Genomic DNA, 26,008 nt, shown 5'->3' with positions numbered 1-26,008 from the left:
TAAATGACGCGTTCACTTCCTGATCCAAGCTTGCCAGTATTCGATCCTGAGATTGAAAGAACTATTTTACGAATAAGGCAAGCTCGGCGTCGGTTAGTCCTCTCTGAGGGCGGATCTGAAACGTCACTTGAGGAAGAAACAGGCTCCCTTTCTGCTGATTTGGTTGATTTACGTGCAGGTGACATGACAGCACCTAGGAGAATTACTATCCAGGCGGCTGGAGCCCCTGATTTTTCAATACAACCGTTTCAAGCGCATCACCCAGCGGTGGCTACAGACTTTGAAATAAAGGCTGCACTGCTCAATTTGATGCCCAAATTTCATGGCTTACCTACTCAAGAGCCTATCAAGCACCTTAGAGACTTCCAAGCAACCTGTTCTACTGTCAGGCGTGATGGTGCAGATGAAACTTCAATTTTGTTAAAAGCCTTCCCGTTCTCTCTTGAAGGAAAAGTGAGAGAGTGGTACTACACTCAACCCGCAGTAACTGTTTCTAATTGGGATACACTCAGAAGGGAATTTTTGGAAAAATTCTTTCCAGCTGAAGTTACTGACAAACTGAAGAAAGACATCTCCATGATTGTTCATGACGAATCCGAGACTCTCTATGAATATTAGGAGCGCTTCAACAACCTTCTGGAAGCATGCCCCCACCATATGATTGACAAGATAGTGTTGCTCGACTACGTAACACAGGGCATGAGGTCCCAAGATAAGACTACATTGGAAAGTGCTAGTAATGGGTCTATGAAAAAGTACAAGACCACTGATGAGGCGTGGCAATTGATCAGCGACTTAGCTGAATCTACAAGGAATCACAGGCAGAAACAAGGCCGGTCAAAAGCTATTGTAGAGGTATCTTTTAGCAAGGAGACTACTGCTCTGGCTCAGAGTATAAGTGAAATGACCACCTTACTAAAGCAGATGCAGTTGAGTCAACAACAAGCGAATCAAAGCCAATAGCTAGTCCCACAGAGAGTGTGCAGAATCTGTGCTGATTACAGCCATTATACTAATGAATGCCCACAGCTCTAACAAGAAGACAACACCGTGGCAGCCACTCATAATTTCTTTGACCGCCCCAACCAAGGGTACAATCAAGGTGGCAGTTACAACCATGGATGGCAGGACAATTCTAACCAAGGTTGGAGAGATAAATCTAACCAAAATTGGAGGGACAACAATAATAGAGGAGGCAGAGACAATCAAGGATATCAGAGGTGGAATAATAACAACAATAGGCAGCAGAACCAGAACCAGCCTTACAGAGCACCTCACCTAAGGTAGTCCCAAGGACCACAGCACAACCAGCAACAAGTTCCGCAGATCACTCAATCTAATTCCTCTCCGAGTGAAGAGGCCATTCAATCCATTGCACAAGGACAAAGGAACATGGAAAGTTCACTTAATGGCCTAGCATTCACCATACAAGCTCTCATTTCTCAGCTGTCACCACCCAATACTTCAAACACTCAACAGGAAAACTCCATTGGAATTACTTCTCAACCCTTGCCCAATCCGAAGGGTGGCATCAATGCCATCACCCTAAGGTCCGGAACTACACTGCAAGAGAGGAATCAGGAGGAGCCAAACCCACCAGAACACGCCTCAGCTGAAGAGGTAGTGGAAGTAGAAGATGTTGAAGAGGAAGAGGACATACAGGACATGGCTGAAGAAGAAGAAGCTCACTTATAGGAAGAAGCACAACAAGGCACAGACACTGTATAAAACGCCATTCCTATTCCATTTCCACAACTTGCAAGGAATCCCAGGAAGCAGTTAGAACCTGATCCCAAAATGGTAGAAATATTCAAAAAGGTTGAGGTAATTGTTCCCCTTTTTGATGTTATTCAGCAAGTACCTAAATACGCAAAGTTTCTAAAAGATCTATGTACACATAAAGACAAAATTAATGAACTAGAAACTATCCCTTTAGGTAGTTCTATATCTGCTTTAATGGGAGGTTTACCTGAAAAGTGTAGTGACCCAGGTTCATGTATGGTTAATTGTACTATTGACGGTGTGATATTTTCTGATTGTATGTGTGATTTAGGAGCATGTGTTAGTATAATGCCTTTGTCTATATATGATATTTTGAGGCTCCCTCCCTTAAAAAGGTCGGCAGCTCGTTTTGTGTTAGCAGATAAAAGCATTATTACAGTGGCTGGAGTTGCTGAAGATGTATTAATGGGTATTAAAGGGCTCACATTCTCTATTGATTTTTATATCCTGGAGATGCCCTAAAATGACTAAGAGAAGCCATCATCAATCCTACTTGGAAGATCGTTCCTAAAGACCTCGAAGTTCAAATTGGATACTTTTTCAGGATCATACTCTTTTGAAATAGATGGCCGAGTAGTAAGCTTCAATCTGAATGGAGTTATGAAGCACCCTCCAGAAGATCATTCTATCCTCCAGTGTGACATTATAGATGAAACCGTGGCTGAAGTTCATCAGGAGGAGTTCGAAAAAAAGTACATAGGACAAGGTCCGAGTGTGGGGACACTCTCTGAGGACAATGAAAGTACTTTACCATTGCCACCAGCTCTAGACAATCCAGAGCCTAACCATGAGCAGAAGTTAGAATTGAAACCCCTCCCTCCACACTTCAAATATGCTTATCTTGAGGACAAGCAGAAGTTTCCAGTTATCATTGCACGGGAACTCACTTCTCAACAAGAAGAGCAGTTACTTAGTGTGCTAAGGAGGCACAAGAAGGCAATTGGTTGGAGTTTGGCAGACATAGTAGGCATCAACCCTCAAGTCTGTGAGCACAAAATATTTTTAGAAGAGGGAGCAAGACCTGTCCGTCAACCCCAGAGAAGACTGAACCCCACTATCTTAGAGGTTGTCAAAAAGGAAGTGACAACACTACTAGAGGCAGATATCATCTACCCCATCTCAGACAGTGAATGGGTGAGCCCAGTACAAGTGGTGGCCAAGAAGTCTAGAGTCACTACAGTGAAGAATGAGCATGGAGAGCTCATGGCAACCAGAGTACAGAACGCCTGGAGAGTCTACATTGATTACCGGCATCTTAACCAAGCCACTCGTAAGGATCACTATCCTCTTTCATTCATTGATCAAATGCTGGATCGCCTGTCAGGTAAATCACATTATTGCTTTTTAGATGGTTACACAGGTTATTTCCAGATTCATATAGCTCCTGAAGATCAGGAAAAGACTACTTTTACATGTCCTTTTGGGACTTATGCTTATAAGAGAATGCCCTTTGGCTTGTGCAATGCACCAGCTACTTTCTAAAGGTACATGATGAGTCTTTTCTCTGACCTTATTGAGGACTGTATGGAGGTTTTTATGGATGATTTTAGCGTTTATGGTGATTCTTTTAGCCTTTGCTTGGATAGTTTATCTAGAGTATTAGATAGATGTGTGAGTACAAACCTTGTATTAAATTTCAAAAAATGTCACTTTATGGTTAAACAAGGTATTGTACTAGGACATGTTGTATCTAATACTGGCATTTCTGTCGATCCAGCAAAGGTGGATGTTATTTCTAGTTTACCTTACCCCTCCTCTGTGAGGGAAGTCCGTTCGTTCCTTGGCCATGCAAGTTTTTACCAGAGATTCATTAAGGACTTCAGTAAGGTAGCACTTCCCTTATCCAGATTACTGTAGAAAGATATCGAGTTCGAGTTCAGTGAGGATTGCAAACAAGCGTTTGATAAACTGAAGACTACCCTGACTCAAGCTCCAATTGTGAGAGGACCAGACTAGAGCCAGCCATTTGAAATCATGTGCGATGCTTCCAACTATGCAGTAGGAGCAGCACTGGCTCAGCGTGAAGGTAAGGATCCTTTCGTCTTTGCTTACGCGTCTAAGACTTTAGACGCCGCTCAGTCTAATTACACTACTACTGAGAAAGAGCTTCTTGCTATTGTTTTTGCTCTGGATAAATTCCGAGCCTATTTACTTGGTACTAAAGTAGTAGTGTATTCAGACCACGCAGCTCTAAAGTATCTATTAGCTAAAAAGGAATCCAAACCAAGGCTTATACGTTGGATACTGCTACTACAAGAATTTGATTTAGAAATAAAGGATAGGAGTGGTAACCAGAATCTAGTGGCTGACCACTTGAGTCGCCTTGAGCACATTAAAGATTACTCCACTCCTATAACTGATAATTTCCCACTTGATAACCTACAAGCAGTATCTAAGGTAGTTCCTTGGTATGCACCTGTAGCTAATTATCTAGTTAGCCGCACCTTTCCTCCAAACTTTACTAAGCATCAAAGAGACAAGCTGAAAAGCGAGTCTAAATATTATATATGGGATGACCCATATTTATGGAGATGTGGCACTGACCAGGTAATTAGACGGTGTGTGCCTCAATCAGAATTCCAGTCCATTTTAGAGGTCTGCCACTCATCTAAGAGTGGAGGACATTTTGGCCCTCAAAGAACAACTAGAAAAATCTTAGACTGTGGATTCTGGTGGCCTACTCTTTTTAGAGACGCTGCTGAATTTTGTAAATCTTGTTTCCCATGCCAAAAATTTGGTAATATATCCAAGAGGGATGAGATGCCTCAACAGATTATGCTTTTCTGTGAAATTTTTTATGTTTGGGGCATTGACTTCATGGGTCCATTCCCAAATTCTAATGGTTATTTTTATATATTGTTAGCTGTGGATTGCGTTTCCAAATGGGTGGAAGCAATTTCTACCCGCACTGATGATGCTAACACTGTTGTTTCCTTTGTTAGAAACCATATCATTTGTCGCTTTGGATCCCCACGAGCAATCGTGAGCGATCAAGGCACCCATTTTTGTAACAGGATACCAACAGGATTAATGAAAAAGCATGGGATAATTCATAAAGTTGCAACAGCTTACCATCCTCAGACTAATGGGCAAGCTGAGGTGTCAAACAGAGAGATAAAGCGTATATTGCAAAAGATAGTCAAACCTCATAGAAGAGACTAGAGCACCAGGCTACAAGATGCACTTTGGGCATACATAATAGCATACAAGACACCCATTAGGATGAGTCCCTTCCGCTTAGTTTATGGAAAGGCCTGTCATCTCCCAGTTGAAGTAGAGCACAAAGCCTTTTGGGCAGTAAAGGAGTGTAACATGGGATTTGAGACAGCCGGAGCTGAAAGGAAGTTGCAACTGCAAGAATTGGAAAGCCTTCGCCTAGAAGCTTATGAGAACTCAAGGTTGTACAAGGAAAAGATGAAGGCTGTACATGATAAGCACATCAAGAGGAGGGAGTTCCAACCTGAGAACTTAGTCCTCCTTTACAAATCTCGACTGAGGCTCATGCCAAGCAAGTTGAGATCAAGATGGGAAGGTCCATATAGAGTAGAGATGGCTAAGCCGTACAGAGTTTTTCACCTAAGTCACCCTTTAAGCTCTGAACTTATCAAAGTTAATGGACATCGTTTGAAGCTCTACCATGGCGAGAAGATGAAGAAAACCAAGGAGCTCAAGATCTTCCTCTTGGAGGATCCACACATAGCCGAAGACTGAGCTAGTGGAGCATCCAACTTACAGACGTTAAAGCAAAGTGCTAGGTGGGAGACAACCCACCATGGTATGATCGTTCTTTTCTTTATTCTTAGTTTTCTTTTTCAATAACTCTTCTCCTTATTCACACATTTAGCTTGCATCTGCATTTGCATATTTTTACGCGATGCGACCACATCATCGACGCGTCCGCGTCGCAGGTGGCTCAGAAAGAATAAGAAAGCAAACAGAGAGTCACGCTGGAGCGTGGCTGGAGGCGTGCCTTTGGCACAAATCGCCTCACGCGACCGCGTGCCCCACGCATTCGCATCAGGTGGAAAATTTGCCTCCCACGCGACCGCGTCACCCACACGGCCGCGTGACCTGAAAATCGACGTGAAAATGGTGCATAGCCGAAAGTTATGCTAGAGTGGTGCTGGACTGGCGCTAGACGCACAGACCTTACCATGCGAACGCGTGCCCCACGCGTTCGCGCCATATTCCTATCATGGCCACTCACGCGATCGCATCGACCACGTGATTGCGTCACCCAAAATTTGGCAAAATAAGATTTTGAACAAAGAGTTGTGCGAGCGCGAGGCTCCCCTCGCGCTAGTAGCACAAAACGAGTCACGCGACCGCGTGACCGACGCGACCGCGTCGATTAACTTAAAGCGCACGTCACGCGAACGCGTCACCCACGCGTCCGCGTCGCCTGCGCCGCACAGCTTACCCTGATTTGCCAAATATCTTATCTTTCTTTTCCCCAAATCCTATTTTCTCTTTTCCCTCCTTACTTCTTCCTTCTTCCTTCTTTCTCACTTTCTTCTCTCTCTCTCTCTCTCATCCCCATTATCAAGGTTTTTTTTTTCTTCTTCTCTTCTTACTTTTCTATTCTTCTTCTTAATTTATGTTTTCTTCTTTTCTTTTTTTTTACTTGCATTATCCATGTTTTTCTTTTTCTTTTAATTGGTGTTAGATACTTAGTAGGGTCATCATTATTCCTTATGATTTGCTTGTGGATTGTTAAGAACTTGTTTGACAATTATATGTTAATTTTTAAATAGTTGCTTGCATGTTCCGTTTATTATTTTCCATAACCTACTCATCATGCATGCTACCTGTTTGTGAAAAAGCCCATATGGCATTATGCATTTTCTATATTATTCTATTCTACTATCCAATGCTTGCTTTTTATAAATTCCCTTTACTATTTTATTAATTTAATTTAATTATTAATACAAACGTGATGGTTAGTTTGTTACGAGTGATAAAATATTTAACAAATTAAATGCTTGATCTATGCTACTCATGCCTTTGCCTGCATACCAATAAACACCTTGCATTTAATTGTCATCAAATGCACTTTCTATATTTCCATTGGTGAACTTTTCACATGTAGTCATGACCATGTGTTAACGACATCCTCTTTACCGTGCATTGATTATCACTTATACCATCCTCTTCCTTGCTCTGTCCCTTTGAATTCATGTTACTTTCTTTTTCCCTTTTCAGGATGGCCACCAAGAAAGGAAAAGAGAAAGCTACTCCTAAACCACCAGCAAGAAGAGGAACAAAAAGAGCATTAGTGGCAGAGCCTTCTTCAACTGCAGTCAAGCCCTCAACAAAAAGAATTAAGAGGATTATAAAGGTTGATGAAAAAGAGAAAGCCTTCCCAGCAAAGGACACTGCGCGATTTCCCAATCGCTACTGTGAGCATATGTTCCCTATCCTAGCAGAACGGAGCTACAACAACGAATACCTTCTTATTCTCCCACCCAATATTGCTACCTTTGTTGAGCCGCAAATTGCACGAAGACAATGGAGTTTCCTCCAGAAACAGCCACGATAGGTTAATCTTTCTTGGGTTGTCGAGTTCTACTCCAACTTCCACCTACCGACCCTGCAGTCTGTTTATGTCCACCAGAAGCAAGTCCCTATTACAGAAGAGGCCATTCAACGAGCTCTAGATCTTCCCCCTACTCCAGAAGGACTGGACACATTTCAAGAAGCCGCACTTAAGCGCCAGATGTACCAATTTGACTGGGACGCTGCTCTCAGAGTTATCGCACTACCTGGCAGCAGATGGATCTACGGATACCATCGTTCCCGTCCTAAGGGAATATTGGCTTCTGCACTTACCTTGGAGGCTCGCATATGGGCACATATTATGTCCCATTATGTATTTTCGAGCACCCACGAGTCCTCCTTCACTGCAGACATGGCCGTTCTACTATGGTGCATCCTTACAGACCAACCTCTGAACCTACCAAGACACATCCGGAATGCCATGGGACACGTACAGATTGCGGGCAACTTACCTTTTCCCGCCTTGGTTTCAGATCTCATCTCGGCAGCCGGAGTCTCCTACAGAGCTGGGGATACCAAAGCCATGCTTCCACGGGATGATCAGTATGTCCCTAGCGGGAAATACATCAGACTCCAAGCAGCCACTACTAGCCAGCCTACTGAACCAGCTAAGGAAATTCCTCCTTCAGCACCACAAGCACCTACAACAAACCAAATGCTCCATCAGATACTCGAAAGGTTGGATCGGTAAGAACACAAAGCTAAGATGAGAGAGCATCGTAACAAGCGCCGATTCACATACCTCAATGAGCTGATTATGGGAAAATTCAAGGACTCAGACACCCCAGATTCCACTTCCTTTACCAGCACAGGGAGCCATGACGGTCCCGACTGTGGAGATACTGCTACCAGCCCACCCTTGTTCCTGACAGATGGCACTGAGGACGGTGCAAAGCCTTAAGTGTGGGGAGGTCGGTCAATACCTGACTTTTGGAGGTAATTTCTCTTCCCTAATACCAATAAATTAGGATATTTAGTTAGTTTTACTTTTGTAGAATAGGATAAATTGCACAGTAATAGGTTAGTTGCATGCATGTTCTACTTGATTGAAAAGACAATAAGTTTCTTCTAAGACCCTATCTTTAGAACAAAATTTCACTAATTTTAATCAAAACTTTTATGTTGAAATTTTCTTGAAGTTGTATTTGGAACATAATTTTTGGGCTAAAGAACACACAACCTGTGAGATTTGAGCCCAAATGCATGGTTACATTATTTAACCATAATTATTTTATTCTTGTGTGTTTACTTCTGTATGATTGTAATCTACATTTTGTTTCATCCTATATGTCCAATGTTTAATATATTTATATGCTTGCATATGATTGAGGCCATTACTTGTTTAAACTCACTTATCCAAATTAAGCCTACCCTTTCAATTACCTTTGTTAGCCACTTTGAGCCTTTAAATCCCATTTGTTCTGTATTTTACCACATTACTAGCCTTAAGTGGAAAAATAATTATATATCCCAATTGAATCTTTGGTTAGCTTAAGATAGAATTGTGTGTGTTAATTAAGTATAGAAAATTGTGGGAACAAAAGATAATGAGGGAATGTGTCATGATAATATAATGGGAATTTGGGTACCTACTCATGTGAAACTATAAGAATCAAAAATCTATGTGCATTGATAAGCTATGTTTATTTTTATATTTATGTTCAAAAAAAAATCCAAAAATATTCAATAAATAAATAAAGAGACAAAATTACCCCAATGCTAAGTTAAGAATTCAAAGATCAATGCATGTATGATAAAGCTTGGGTTAATTAAAGATTCGATTTATAAGCTTACTTAGCCATATATGTATCCTTACCCTTACCTTGGCCCCATTACAACCTTGAAAAGACCTCATGATGTTTGCATTGATATATTAATTGTTGTTGATTGGTTAGGTGAAGAACAAAAAAATTAGAAAGCATGATTAGAGAAGGATAGAGTGATTGTCCTATACACCAGAGAGATTAGAGTGTACATACATCATCAGTGAGGGTTCAATGCTTAAAATTCTATGTTCCCTGCTTTCATGAGCTACCTTCTTGCATTTTTATCTGTTCTTACTGTATAAGAGTTGAATTAGTGGAGTTTGATTTGTGATTATCTTGAAGAACCTATTTACTTTTGATCAAGTAGACAAGAATCATATAGTTGCATTCATATATATAGGTTGCATTGCATTACATGAGTTTTACATGTTCTTACTCATTTATTTTATCTCCTTCAACTAAGAATGAGGACATACTAATGGTTAAGTATGGGGAGGTTGATAAACTACTATTTTATGGTTTATATTGTGCTTAATTGTATGGTTTTATTAGTTCTTTACCCACTTATTCATATGATTGGCATGCATTTATATTTCCTTCCTAAAATTATTACATGATTGAATATTTGCTTCCTAAAGACTTTTAACTATGTATTTTAATTCTCCTTCATTCCAGTAGATGTCGTGATCTGTGTATTAAGTGTTTCAGGCTTTATAGGGCATGAATAACTTGGAGATTGGAAAGGAAGCTTGCAAAAATGAAAGGAACACAAGAAATTGAGGAGATGACCAGCGAGAAGTGACGCGGACGCATGGCTCACGCGACCGCGCGACATAGAGGAAATCGCAATGACGCGGACGCATGGCTCATGCGACTGCGCGGATTGGAACTGCACAAGTGACGCGGAGGCGTGGATGACGCGCACGCGTGGCAAGGCAAAACGCCGAATGACGCGTCCGCATGAATGACGCGATCGCGTGACATGCGCGATCTGCAGAATTCACTGGGGGCGATTTTGGGCCCTGTTTTGACCTAATTTTCGGCCCAGAAAAGCAGACTAGAGCCAAGGAACATGGAGAAACCAAGGAGGACAATTCATTCCACACAATCTTAGTTTTAGATCTAGTTTTACTCCTCCTCTAGGTTTTCTCTCTACACATTCATAGTTCTTAGGATTTATTTTTATTACTTTTCGCATTGGGATATTGAGAAGAGTTATTACCTCAGTGATGAGCGGATAATTTATACGCTTTTTGGCATTGTTTTTACATAATTTTTAGTATGATTTAGTTAGTTTTTATTATATTTTTATTAGTTTTTAATTAAAAATCACATTTCTGGACTTTACTATGAGTTTGTGTGTTTTTCTATGATTTCAGGTATTTTCTGGCTGAAATTGAGGGACTTGAGCAAAAATCAGATTCAGATGTTGAAGAAGGACTGTAGATGCTGTTGGATTCTGACCTCCCTACACTCAAAGTGGATTTTCTGGAGCTACAGAACTCCAAATGGCACGCTCTCAATTGCGTTGGAAAGTAGACATCTAGGGCTTTCCAGAAATATATAATAGTCCATACTTTTCCTGAGTTTAGACGATGCAAATTGGCATTCAACGCCAGTTCGATGTTGCATTCTAGAGTTAAACGCCAAAAACAGGTTGCAAAGTGGAGTTAAATGCCAGAAACAGGTTATAAACTGGCATTCAACTCCAAGAAAGACCTCTCCACATGAAAGCTTTAACGCTCAGCCCAATCACATACCAAGTGGGCCCCAGAAGTGGATTTCTGCATCATTTACTTATCTCTGTAAACCCTAGTAACTAGTTTAGCATAAATAGGACTTTTTACTATTGTATTAGAGATCTTGGGACGTTTAGTTCTTAGATCATGGAAGCTGGCCTCTCGGCCATGCCTGAACCTTGTTCTTATGTATTTTCAACGGTAGAGTTTCTACACACCATAGATTAAGGTATGGAGCTCTGCTGTTCCTCATGAATTAATGCAAAGTACTACTATTTTTTTCTATTCAATTCAAGCTTATTCCTATTCTAAGATATTCATTCGCACCCAAGAACATGATGAATGTGATGATTATGTGACACTCATCATCATTCTCACTTATGAACGCGTGCCTGACAACCACTTCCATTCTACATGAAGAAGAGATAGAATGAGTATCTCCTAGATATCTAATACAGGGGACCGAGTCCGAGATATTAGAGTCTTTGTGGTATAAGTTAGAACCCATGGATGGCCATTCCTGAGATCCGGAGAGTCTAAACCTTGTCTGTGGTATTCCGAGTAGGATCTGGGAAGGGATGGCTGTGACGAGCTTCAAACTCGCGAGTGCTGGGCATAGTGACAGACGCAAAAGGATAGTAAATCCTATTCCAGTATGATCGAGAACCGACAGATGATTAGCCATGCAGTGACAGCGCATTGGACTATTTTCACAGAGAGGATGGGATGTAGCCATTGACAACGGTGATGCCCTACATAAAGCTTGCCATGGAAAGGAGTAGGAATGATTGGATGAAGACAGCAGGAAAGCAGAAGTTCAGGAGAAACGAAAGCATCTCTATACGCTTATCTGAAATTCTCACCAATGAATTACATAAGTATCTCTATCCTAGTTTATATTTTAATTATGTTTTAATTATCAATTCTCTATAACCATTTGAATCCGCCTGACTGAGATTTACAAGGTGACCATAGCTTGCTTCAAGCCGACAATCTCCGTGGGATCGACCCTTACTCACGTAAGGTTTATTACTTAGACGACCCAGTGCACTTGTTGGTTAGTTACACGATGTTGTGAAGAAGTGTTGAGATCATATTCGAGCGCACCAAGTTTTTAGCGCCGTTGCAAGAGATCACAATTTCGTGTACCAAGTTTTTGGCGCCATTGCCGGGGATTGTTCGAGTTTGGACAATTGACGGTACATCTTGTTGCTCAGATTAGGTAATTTTATTTTAATTTTAAGCTTTTTGTTTTTATTATGTTTATTTTTGAAAAAAAATTTCTAAAAAAATATATATTTTCAAAAATATATTTTTCTTCAGAATTTTTAAGAATGAATTCTAGAGTTTCATGAAGCACGTTGAAGCCTGGCTGGCTGTAAAGCCATGTCTAATTCATTTGGACCGAGGCTTCCACTTATCAGCATATGAAGTTGGATGAAGTATCAGCTGTTGTATGTCTGATTTGTATCTGCTGAAGCTTGGCTGGCTATTGGCCATGTCTAGTGTTTTGGACCGGAGCTTTCACTGAAAGCTTGGCTGGCTAGTGAGCCATGTCTAATTCCTGGACCGGAGCTTTAGACTAACAGTGCAAGATTCCTGGAATTCCTATTAAAAATTTTTGAAATCCTTATTTTTCTTTTTCAAATTAATTTTTGAAAAATCCAAAAAAAAATTTAATAAAATCATAAAACCAAAAATATTTTTGTGTTTCTTGTTTGAGTCTTGAGTCAAATTTTTAAGTTTGGTGTCAATTGCATGTTTTTATAATTTTCTTTAATTTTCGAAAATTCATCATATGTTCTTCATGATCTTCAAGGTGTTCTTGACAAGTCTTCTTGTTTGATCTTCATATTTTCTTGTTTTGTGTCTTTTCTTGTTTTTCATATGTATTTTCAATTTGTTAGTGTCTAACGTTTGAAAATTTCTAAGTTTGGTGTCTTGCATGTTTTTCTTTTCTTAAAAAAATTTTCAAAAATAAGTTCTTAGTGTTCATCTTGACATTCATAAGTATTCTTGCATGCATCATGTGTATGATCCAAAAATTTTCATGCATTGAGTCTTTTTGATGTTTTTCTCTCTCATCATTAAAAATTCAAAAATAAAAAAATATCTCTCCCTTATTCTATCATAAAATTTCGAAAATTTGGGTTGACTTTTTCAAAAAAATTTTAATATCTAGTTGTTTCTTATGAGTTAAATCAAATTTTCAATTTAAAAATCCTATCTTTTTCAAATCTTTTTCAAAAATCAAATCTTTTTCATTTTTCATAATTTCCGAAAATTTCAAATTGATTTTCAAAAATCTTTTTCTTATTTTGTTTCTTAATTTCAAAATCTTTACTAACATTTAATGTGATTGATTCAAAATTTTCAAGTTTGTTACTTGCCTAGTAAGAAAGGTTCAATCTTTAAATTTTAAATCATATCTTTTTGTTTCTTGTTAGTCAAGTAATCAACTTTAATTTTCAAAATCAAATCTTTTTAATTTTCTTTTTCAAATCTTTTTCAAAAATAAGTTTCAATCACATCTTTTTTTAAATTAATTTCGAAATCTTTTCTAACTTCTTATCTTTTCAAAATTTGATTTTCAAATTTTTTTCAATTAACCACTTAACTTTTTTGTTTGATTCTTATCTTTTTCAAAACTACCTAACTAACTCTCTCTTTCTAATTTTCGAAAATCCCTTCCCTCTTTTTCAAAATTCCTTTTTAATTAACTAATTATTTTAAAAATTTAATTTAATTTAATTTAATTTTTTTTATTTTTAGAATTCTAACCTTAATTTTAATTTAAAAACAAAAATGTTTCTAATTTATTTTAGTTAATTTTCAAAAATTCTACTCTCTCATCTCCTTCTAATTAATTATTTATTTACTAACACTTCTCTTCATCTCAAAATTCAAACCCTCCTTTCCTCTTGGTGTTCGAATTTCTCTTCTTCTATTCTTTTCTTCCTCTACTTACATAAGGAATCTCTATACTGTGACATAGAGGATTCCTCTTCTTTCTTGTTTTCTTCTTTTTCACATGAGCAGGAACAAGGATAAGAACATTCTTGTTGAAGCTGATCCTGAACCTGAAAGGACTCTGAAGAGGAAGCTAAGGGAAGCTAAAGCACAACTCTCTGGAGAAAATCAGACAGAAATTTTCAAAAAAGAAGGAGACATGACCGAAAATAATAACAATGCAAGGAAGATGCTTGGTGACTTTACTGCATCAAATTCCAATCTACATGGAAGAAGTATCTCAATCCCTGCCATTGGAGCAAACAATTTTGAGCTTAAACCTCAACTAGTTTCTCTGATGCAACAGAACTGCAAACTTCATGGACTTCCATCTGAAGATCCTTTTCAGTTCTTAACTGAATTCTTGGGGTTGATCCCGAGGTCTACAGGCTCATGCTTTTCCCGTTTGCTGTAAGAGACAGAGCTAGAATTTGGTTGGACTCTCAACCTAAAGATAGTCTGAACTCTTGGGATAAGCTGGTCACGGCTTTCTTAGCCAAGTTCTTTCCTCCTCAAAAGCTTAGTAAGCTTAGAGTGGATGTTCAAACCTTCAGACAGAAAGAAGGTGAATCCCTCTATGAAGCTTGGGATAGATATAAGCAACTGACCAAAAAGTGTCCATCTGACATGCTTTCAGAATGGACCATCCTGGATATATTCTATGATGGTCTGTCTGAGCTATCAAAGATGTCATTGGACCATTCTGCAGGTGGATCCATTCACCTAAAGAAAATACCTGCAGAAGCTCAGGAACTCATAGACATGGTTGCTAATAACTAGTTTATGTACACTTCTGAGAGGAATCCTGTAAGTAATGGGACGCCTCAGAGGAAGGGAGTTCTTGAAATTGATGCTCCGAATGCCATATTGGCTCAGAATAAAATATTGACTCAGCAAGTCAATATGATCTCTCAGAGTCTGAATGGATTGAAGGAATCATCCAACAGTACTATAGAGGCATCTTCTGTAGAAGAAGCTTATGATCCTGAGAACCCTACAATAGCAGAGGTGAATTACATGGGGGAACCCTATGGAAACACCTATAATCCCTCATGGAGAAATCATCCAAATTTTTCATGGAAGGATCAACAAAAGCCTCAACAAGGCTTTAATAATGGTGGAAGAAACAGGTTTAGCAATAGCAAGCCTTTTCCATCATCCACTCAGCAACAAACAGAGAATTCTGAGCAGAATCCATCTAGCTTAGCAAACATAGTCTCTGATCTATCTAAGGCCACTCTGAGTTTCATGAATGAAACAAGGTCCTCCATTAGAAATTTGGAGGCACAAGTGGGCCAGCTGAGTAAAAGGGTCACTGAAATTCCTCCTAGTACTCTCCCAAGCAATACAGAAAAAAATCCAAAGAGAGAGTGCAAGGCCATAGATTTGACCATCATGGCCGAACCTACAAGGGAGGAGGAGGACGTGAATCCCAGTGAGGAAGACCTCCTGGGACGTCCAGTGATCGATAAGGAGTATCCCTTTGAGGAACCAAAGGAATCTGAGGCTCCTCTAGAGACCATAGAGATTCCTTTGAACCTCCTTCTGCCCTTCATAAGCTCTGATGAATATTCTTCTTCTGAAGAGAATGAAGACGTTACTGAGGAGCAAGTTGCTAAGTACCTTGGTGCAATCATGAAGCTGAATGCCAAATTATTTGGTAATGAGACTTTGGAAGATGAACCTCCCTTGCTCACCAATGAACTGAATGCATTGGATAGGCAGAAATTACCTCAAAAGAAATAGGATCCTGGTAAATTCTTAATTCCCTGTAACATAGGCACCATGACCTTTGAGAAGGCTCTGTGTGACCTGGGGTGAGAAATAAACTTAATGCCACTCTCTGTAATGGAGAAACTAAGAATCCTTGAGGTACAGGCTGCCAAATTCTCATTAGAGATGGCAGACAAATCCATGAAACAGGCTTATGGACAAGTAGAGGATGTGTTAGTAAAGGTTGAAGGCTTTTACATCCCTGCTGATTTCATAATCCTAGACACTGGGAAAGATGAGGATGAATCCATCATCCTTGGAAGATCCTTCCTAGCCACAGCAAAAGCTGTGATTGATGTGGACAGAGCAGAGTTGGTCCTTCAACTGAATAAGGACTACCTTGTGTTTAAGACTCAAGGTTCTCCTTCGGTAACCATGGAGAGGAAGCATGAAAAGCTTCTCTTACTGCAGAGTCAACCAAAGCCCCCAAAGTCAAACTCTAAGTTTGATGTTGGGAGGCCACAACCAAACTCTAAGTTTGGTGTTGAACCCCCACATTCAAACTCTAAGTTTGGTGTTGGGAGATCCCAACAATGCTCTGAACATCTGTGAGGCTCTATGAGAGCTCACTGTCAAGCTACTGACATTAAAGAAGCGCTTGTTGGGAGGCAACCCAATGTTACTTAATTATTTTTATTTTTATTTTTATTTTTATGTTTATTTCATGTTTTATTAGGTTGATGATCATGTGGAGTCACAAAAACTACTGAAAAATCAAAAACAGAATGAAAAACAGCATTAAAAATAGCACACCCTGGAGGAGAAACATACTGGCGTTAAACGCCAGTAAGGAGCATTTGGCGGGCGTTTAACGCCAGAACAGAGCATGAAGCTGGCGTTAAACGCCAGAAACAAGCAGCAGTCTGGCGTTTAAATGCCAGGATTGCACCCAGAGGAAAGCTGGCGTTAAACGCCAGAAACAAGCACAGAGTTGGCGTTTAACACCAGGAACAAGCTACATTTGGGCATTTAACGCCAGAAACAAGCAGCAGACTGGCGTTAAATGCCAGGATTGCATGTATAGGGCGTTTTACACGTCTAAAAGGTGCAGGGATAAAAAATCCTTGACACCTCAGGATCTATGGACCCCACAGGATCACCTCAGGATCTATGGACCCCACTTCTCTCTTTTTCACACATTCCAATAACATTATACCCTTCACCAATCACCTCAATCTCTCTTCCCCATTACCCCTTCACCAATCACCTCCACCACACTTTCCCATAAACCCCACCTACCTTCAAATTCAAAATCTCTTTCCCACCCAAACCCACCCTAAATGACCGAACCCTAAACCCCTCCCCACTCCTATATAAACCCTTCATTACCTCTTCATTTTCACACAACACACTCCTTTCTTCTTCCTCTTGGCCGAACACACCACCCTATCCCTCTCCTCCATTTTTCTTCTTCTTCCCCTTCTTTCTCTCTTCTTTTGCCCGGAGACGAGAAAAAATTTTAAGTTTGGTGTGGTAAAAACATTGCTTTTTGTTTTTCAATAACCATTAATGGCACCTAAGGCCAGAGAATCCTCAAGAAAGAGGAAAGGGAAGGCAATTGCTTCCACCTCTGAGTCATGGGAGATGGAGAGATTCATCTCAAAGGTCCATGAAGACCACTTCTATGAAGTTGTGGCCAAGAAGAAAGTGATCCCTGAGGTTCCTTTCAAGCTCAAAAAGAATGAGTATCCGGAGATCCGACTTGAGATCCAAAGAAGAGGTTGGGAAGTTCTCACCAACCCCATTCAACAAGTCGGGATCCTAATGGTTCAAGAGTTCTATGCAAACGCATGGATCACTAGGAACCATAATCAAAGTGTGAACCCAAATCCAAAGCATTGGCTTACCATGGTTCGGGGAAAATACTTAGATTTCAGTCCGAAAAATGTAAGGCTAGCGTTCAACTTGCCAATGATGGAAGAAAACGCACGCCCCTACACTAGAAGGGTCAACTTTGATCAAAGGTTGGACCAAGTCCACATGGACATATGTGTAGAAGGAGCTCAATGGAAGGTTGACTCAAGAGGCAAGCCGGTTCAATTAAGAAGACTGGACCTTAAGCCTGTAGCTAGAGGATGGTTGGAGTTTATTCAACGTTCAATCATTCCTACTAGCAACCGATCTGAAGTTACTGTAGACTGGGCCATCATGATCCATAGTATCATGATTGGGGAGGAAGTGGAAGTTCATGAGATTATACCTCAAGAACTTTACAAGGTGGCTGATAAGTCCTCCACTTTGGCAAGGTTAGCCTTTCCTCACCTCATTTTCCATCTATGCAATTCGGCTGGGATTGACATAGAGGGAGACATTCTCATTGATGAGGATAAGCCCATCACTAAGAAAAGGATCACTACAACAAATATGGCCTTTAGCAACGCCAAATTTTGCAACGCCTTAAAACCGTTCTCTTAGATAGGTTTAGACAACAGTTTTTTAAAGTGTTACTGTTGAATTTAATTTTTCATCAATTTATAGCAACAAATTAAAACCGTTCTGTTTGACTATTTTAAAGAACGGTTTTATGACCGTTACCATGATTTGGCTTTAAGCAACGGTTTTTTATCGTTGTTTAAAGAATTGCACAAAGAAAACGCATTAAAACCGTTGCCGAAATGCTACACTTTAAAACCATTCCATTAGATGGTCTTAGACAACGGTTTTTACAGTGTTGCTGTTGAAGTTTATTTTTTCATTATGCTATAGTAACCAAATAAAACCGTTCTCTTTGCCTATTTTAAAGAACGGTTTTACAACCATTACAACAATTATTTATGAAACAACCATTTTTTAAATTATTTAAATAATTAGACAAATTAAATAATACTAATAAAAATAATTTCAGATAATTATATAAATTGAAACTATTTTTTTATAAATATTGAATTTATAAAATACTCAAAAATTATTTTTATAAATAAATAACAAATACTATTTAAAAAAATAAAATTAAAATAAATTTAATATATTATTATAAATATATAAAAAATATTATATTTTTAACACATATAGCTAAAATAAATTTATAATAAATATTATATATTTTTATTATAAATATATAATAAATATTAATATAAAAAAATAAAATTAAAATAGTTTTAAAATAAATATTATATATCTATTATTGATTATTAATTTTTTCCTAATTAATAAAGGAATGAAACATAACAGCGCAAATAAGGCTAATAAGCTAAGTAGTCACCAAAAAGATAAGGCTAATAAGAAAGCCCTCCTTCTCTTCGAAACCAAAGAGCTTCCTCCCCCTCCACCGTACCGAACCCTAACCCACGCCTCAGAATCGGAGAAGTCATCGCACCGCAGCTCTCCATGAAGCCGTAAATGGCACCGTCATCACAAGTCACCAGGAAGCCCCAAATCGCCACTCACCATCGTCGCACCATCATCGTCACTCCATTCTTCTCAATATCATCACTGCCTCCTTCTTCCCGGCGTCGCTGCTTCTCCCCGCTCCGAGGCTTCACTGCTTCTCCACGGCGTCCTTGCTTCTCCCTGTTCTGTTTCTACGTCGCTATTTCTGCTTCACTGTCTTTGCTGGTTGTGGATTGTGCTTCGCTGCTGCTGGTGCTTCGCTGCTGCTGCTGCTTCGTTGTTGCTGCTACTTCGCTACATTGGCCGTGATTTGTCATCTATGGTAAGTGGTCTTCATCTCTGATTTCTGTTATATATCAGGGTTTGTTTGGCTGTTGGGTGATTTTGTTGGCTGTGGAAAGTGGTGATGTTGGTGAACATGAGCAAGATGAGTGTTGAATGTCGACTGAGTTTCTGTTCTTGTTTGAATTTGGACTATGTACTTGTGAAATGAACCTGGGGCTTAGGTTAGTCTGTTATTTAAGGTAGCAAAACTTTTATTATCTGCTAGTAGTGTGTTCGGTGGCATTATGGTTCTGTTTCTTTGCTTTCTTTGAGGTGTTCTATGGTGGATGCCCAATTATTTATCTGCTTTGTTTATTTTAGCCTTATTTTATAATGTTATTATTTCAGTGAGTTGTGGACTGCTTTTCATATTGGTTGGTTTCATCTGGGATAACAGAGGAATTTCATGCTTATTCCAACTATTTGACTTAGAGATCAGCATAAATTCTGCTCTTCTTCCTACATGCCTCAATTAATCAGGAGAAATATTTGTTATTTTAAATATTTGATGGAATAGATATTTATTTTTCATTTGAATTAGTTTAATGAGAATAAAATTTATCATTTTATTATTTGAACTACCCTGATAATTGCTTGCTAGTTGCTACTTGCTATCCATAAGTGTACTACCATGTAAACCAGTTGCCACTCCTGTAAAAAAAGTTACAAAACTCCTTTCTCTTTTATTTTGGTCATGGGTTCTGTTCTGAAACTTCATCAGAACTAAATTTTATATAAAAGACCTTCAATTGACAAACTTAAATATACTTTATTAAAAGTCCTTTAGTTTAGAAGTGGGCCAAATTATATTAACAAAATAATTTTTTAGACCTCAATTATAGAAGGCATTTGAGAAGAGTTTCAATTGAAATACTTTTTGGTACAGTGCTATTCTAATTTTGATTTGGCAATTTGTTATCTCAAAATGCTGTTCTCATTTAAAGAAAAGTTATCCATTATTTGGTCTTTGTCAGTTTACACTTAGTTAGAATAGTTTATTTAAAGTTTTAAAAAATGCATTTATATATCATTCATTGCATCTCTGAGTAATTTATTTATATACTTCGTTCACTTTGAATGGTTTGTTGTTTATTTTGAGAAATCAATTTATTTCAGGCATGAAAGTGATAGTTACGTTAGTATTACAGTTATGGTTATGAATTGCTTATATTTTTATTCTTTGTTGCTGTTGTAGTTTGTCTCTTTAAAATCAAAAAAAGGGTTGTCATCTATGGGTTGTCTCTTTGCTGCTGCTGCTTCACTGCATCGGCCGTTTATGGGTTGTCATCTGTGGTAAGTGTTCTTCTCTGAGTTTCTGTTGCTTAGTTAGGGCTTTGGCTGTTGGGTATTTTTGTTGGATTTAAGAAGAAGAAAGGAAAGTGGTGATGTTTGTGCATTGTTCAAAAACTGTTTTGAGGCTTTATTTAGCTAATAAGATAGAAAGGGAAATTTGTATTTGGCCATTTCTGCATTGTTCAAATTCAAAAACTGTTTGTGCATTGTTCATTAATTTGAGTTCTAGTTAGCAAAACTCATCATTGTACTAATTGTTTTAGATTTTTTCTTGGGGATAGAGTGTAGTAGAAGAAACATATGATGAGGCTGTCTATTTGAAGATGAACACGTTTTGTTAGTGCATTGTGTTCTGGATTTCTGTGTTGCTAAACTTGATAATTCTATTGTTTGATTTTTTAGTTATATATCACTTTTGAAAATAAGATTTCTAAAAATTGGTTTTAAAAGTGAATTTTTTGTTAAAAAATCTGGTTATGAATTACTTATATTTTTATTCTTTGTTGTTTTTTTTGTTTGTCTCTTTAAAACCAGAAACAGAGAATCAAATAATGGGTCTCTCTGTAGCTACGACTACCTTAGATATTGAGCTACACTACAGGTAAATCATTTAATATATTATCTTTTTAAATTTGTTTGAACATTTAATTGTTAAGAATATTTACTGATTAATTGATGGATTAAGCTTCTTTGCATAGTTTGTTAGATACAAATTGTTAGTCTCATGATTGGTTGAGATGTTCTCTTTTGAATATGTGTGGTTGACTTCTAGAAATTCTTTAGATGCAATAAGCTCTTGAATGAAAAAATCACTTATAGTTAGTCTAAAATATATGTCCGTGTCTTTTATTTTAGTTGACAAAGTAATGGACAAAGGGTGGACTAGTTTACCAAGACATACTGAGGGTTACCAACATGGTGTTAATTCATTTTTGGATTTTGCCTTTTCTAAAGGTAGACCACAAGGACAAGAAATTCTTTGTCCTTGTTCTATATGTAATAACTTTAGTTGGGGGCGAAGGGATGAAGTTTATGATCATTTAATAAGTAAGGGATTTCAAAAAAGTTACACTGTGTGGGTTCATCACGGCGAAAGGATAAGTCGCATGGATAGTGAAACCGATGAGAGTGAAGTCCATGAAGGACTTGTCGACGACATTCATGGGCTGCTAAACGAGACATTTCGGCATGTGCTTGAAGGAGATAAAGATGGTGATGGGCCAAACGAAGATGCAAAAAAGTTTTATAACTTGCTTGAAGAAGGAAAACAAGAGTTATATCCTGGCTGTAAAAAATTTTTGACATTATCATTCGTTATCCGATTGTATTTGTTGAAGACTCTTAATGGTTGGAGCAACGCATCCTTTACTGCTCTTCTTGAGTTACTGAAAGAAGCGATTCCTCATTTGAATATTCCTGATTCTTTCAATAAAATCAAGGCCATGGTAAAAGATTTAGGACTTGGTTATAATAAAATTCATGCTTGTCCCAACGATTGTGTTCTGTTCCGGGATACATATGAAGATGAAGAATTTTGTCCTATTTGTGGAGCTTCCAGGTACATAGAAAATGTTGAGGTAGATATAGAAGTTGATAAGTTGAAGAAAAAACCTGTGCCTGCAAAGGTCTTGAGGCATTTTCCCCTGATTCCAAGGCTTAAGAAGCTGTTCATGTGTTCAAAAATAGCTGAATCACTAAGGTGGCACGATGAACATCGTTCAAAGGATGGAAAGTTAAGACACCCAGCTGATGGCCAATCATGGAAAGACTTTGACAGGCTTCATCCCGATTTTGCTGAAGAATCTCGTAACATAAGATTAGGGCTAGCTAGCGATGGATTTAATCCATTTAGAACCATGAGCATCTCCCATAGTACATGGCCGGTAGTTTTAGTCGCATACAATCTTCCTCCATGGTGTTGCATGAAACCAGAGTATGTCATGATGTCCTTGCTCATCCCTGGACCATGTTCGCCTGGAAAAAGCATTGATGTGTATCTTCAGCCATTAATTGAAGAGTTGAAGGTTTTATGGGAAGTTGGAGTGGAAACATATGATGCTTCAAAGAATAAAACTTTTCAACTACATGCAGCACTTTTATGGACCATAAGTGACTTTCCAGCTTATGTTATGTTATCCGGTTGGAGCACAAAGGGAAAGTTAGCATGTCCTTGCTGTAATTATGACACCTCCTCTTGTTATTTAAAACATAGCCGGAAGATGTGCTACATGGATCACCGTATATTTTTGGGTATGGATCATCCATATAGGATGGATAAAAGATCTTTCAATGGCAATGTTGAATTGAGGTCTTCACCAGCTTTATTAGATGGGGAACAAATTTTTGAAGATTTGAAAGATTTTGACAATGTATTTGGGAAGAAGCAAAAAAATAAAATTGATGGTCCATGGAAGAAAAGGTCCATTTTCTTTGAGTTGCCATATTGGAAGCAAAATACATTGCGTCATTGTCTTGATGTTATGCACATCGAGAAAAATGTATGTGATAACATAATTGGAACTTTATTAGACATTCCAGGAAAGTCCAAAGATCATGCAAATGCTCGTTACGATCTCAAAGATATGGGCATAAGAAAAAACCTTCAACCAAAGGAGATAGATGGTGGCAAGAAAGCAAAAATTGCTAAGGCTTGTTTTAACCTTACTAATCAAGAAAAAACTATTTTTTGTGATATTTTGAAGTCAGTAAAATTGCCATCTAGTAGTTCCTCTAATATTTCTCGGTGTGTTCATGTTGCTGAGAAAAAGATATCAGGCTACAAAAGTCATGATGCTCATTTTATGTTGCATTATTTGTTGCAAGTAGCTATAAAATGCACAATGCAGAATCAAGTAGCTGGCCCTTTAATTTATCTAGGTTCATTCTTTCGTTCCTTGTGCCAAAAAGTTGTTGAAAATGATACAATAGATCATTTGGAAGTAGATATTAGAGAGATTTTGTGCCAATTGGAAAGAATATTTCCTCCTAGTTTCTTTGATATAATGGTCCATTTGCCTATTCATCTAGTAAACGAGTTGAGGTTGGGTGGCCCAGTTCAATTTAGGTGGATGTACCCCATCGAGAGATATCTGTGTAGGTTAAAGTCCTACGTTCGCAATAAGAGCCGCCCCGAAGGTTCAATTGCTGAAGGATATTTAGCCGAGGAATGCTTGACATTTTGCTCAAGGTATTTAAGTCCTAATGTGGATACAAGGCTGAGTAGGAGGACACAAAATTATGATAATTGCAGTGAAGCTGACGTATGTCATGATAGCTATTTTGCATCCTTGGGGCGACCAATTGGTGGAAAGAGGAAAGGGCAACCTTTTTCTCTAGATACCAACTCAAAAATACAAGCTCATCAGTACATCTTATTTAATTGTGATAAAGTTAAAGACTACATTAGGTATTTTTCTTATATATTTTTCAATTACCAATTCTCTATTAGCAAATTTAACTTACTCACTCTTTGCTTACTTTAGAGAGTATGAGGAACATGTCAACAATCAAACTAAAGGTAGAAAATGGAAGAAGGCAAAAACTCTAAGCCATGATTTTAGTGAATGGTTCAAAGAGCGTGCTTCTCATGAAGATGTTCCGAAACAACTTAAAGATTTGTCTAGAGGCCCAAACACAGTTGCAAAACGATTTTCTAGTTATGTAATCAATGGCTACAAATTTTAAACTAGAGAACATGATGCAAGCCACACAACTCAAAACAGTGGTGTGACTTTGGTGTGTGAAACACCAAGCTTTGCTAGTACTAAGGACAACAACCCAATGACAAAAGCCGTAACATATTTTGGTGCAATAAATGACATAATTGAGTTAGACTATTATGCATGTTTCAAATTTGTTCTCTTCAATTGTGATTGGTTTGAAGTTGAGGAAGAGAATTTCGGTCTAACTTCAGTTCATTTTAATAAAAGATGTTCTCGGGATGATCCTTTTGTATTAGCTTCACAAGTCCACCAATGTTTTTATATTCAAGACCCTTTTAACAAAGACAAGCATTATGTCATGGACACAGTGCCAAGGGATTTATTCAATATGTATGATGGGTATGATGTTGAAGCCGAAGAGTCTAATCAGAAGGACCCCTTTGATCAAGCAAATAATTTGTTTGTGCCAAAAGATAATTGTGAAGTTAAATGGACTAGAGAAGACATGCCAAATACAATCATTGAGAAACCTTCACTTGTTCTACAACAAGCTGAATATGATGATGATTCTGATCTTTAAAGAGATTTTTCTTCTCAACATAGAATAATTTTTTTTACTTTTATTTTTGGTGTAATTGTTTATGAACAGGTGCATTTCTTATAGATTCTTGGTTCTTTTAATATGTGATTTGGTTTTTTACTATTATGTTAATAGATTCTTTAAGATGTATACTAATCTCATTATTTTATTTCCTTTTTCAGAAAATGTTCAAAAAATTCATTGAAAATGAGATAGATTCAAAGTCAAGTGCTGAATTGCGTGCAAAGTTCTTCAAGAATATGGAAGTTAAGAGAGAAAAGATGTCTTCTGGGCAGCAGCAACATCAACCACCACCACCACTTAAGAGGATAAAAACCCTTAGTGATAGGAAAAGGGAGCAGAAGTTAAGAAAAAATGGTGTCCAAACAAATGATAAGCAAAATTTTATAGAAAAGCCAAAAGTTGCAAAAGAAAAAGGACAGAATTTGAAGAAAAGTAAAGTACAGATGGAAGCAAGTATGACTCACTCACAAGGATCAACATGTAGACAAGAGAAAGAACTTCCTTCTTAATCTACTACTGTGGCTCACAAGAATACTAAAGAAGTAGATTCTAGAATGACTCAAGATTTGAAGAGAAAAGAGACCACAATTGAAGATGATATTGAAGAGTGTGGCAGCTTGCAAGAAAGGCTAACTAAGAAGAGAAAAACACGTCAATTTGCTTCAATGCCGATTGATACTTTTCTTCAACTTAACAATGAACCTGATAGTGAAGAGCAATTGGATGAGAACGAAGGAGATATTATAGAGTAGCAGGACAAGGATTATATTAATCCAACTAAGGCTGAGAACATAGACAATACTTTGAAAGGTAAACTTTTTGCAGGTTCTCAATTTTTTTCCTGTTTACTATTTCTTAGTTTAATTAGTTTGTTCAGTTTTTGTTAAATTCGTCAGTTTAGTTATGCATGCTTAGTGGATTATAGGTTGATTTTGCTGTTTAGTGCTGCTTTATCCTTGTTAATGGCTGATTTCATGCCTTGTTTTGATAGAGCAATGATGGTGATGGGCTTATTCTGAGCTGTTTTATAAGTGCTGATTTGGTTTTAGCGAGTTTATATGGGTTGATTTTGCTGTTTAATGCTGCTTTATCCTTGTTAATGGCTGATTTCATGCCTTGTTTTGATTGAGCAATGATGCTGATGGCCTTATTCTGAGCTGTTTTATAAGT

The 26,008-nt window shown here is 38.1% G+C and overlaps 1 pseudogene; it reads left to right on the top strand.

The window, feature by feature from the left end:
• The first annotated feature begins 22,014 nt into the window (after nt 1-22,014).
• LOC110269510 (uncharacterized) lies at nt 22,015-23,486 on the top strand (annotated as a pseudogene).
• Nucleotides 23,487-26,008: the final 2,522 nt, after the last annotated feature.

Source organism: Arachis ipaensis, chromosome B3, assembly GCF_059453495.1.
Source record: "Arachis ipaensis isolate K30076 ecotype BB chromosome B3, ASM5945349v1, whole genome shotgun sequence".
NCBI classification, from domain to species: Eukaryota; Viridiplantae; Streptophyta; class Magnoliopsida; order Fabales; family Fabaceae; genus Arachis; species Arachis ipaensis.
This window is presented reverse-complemented; position numbering and strand designations above follow the sequence as displayed.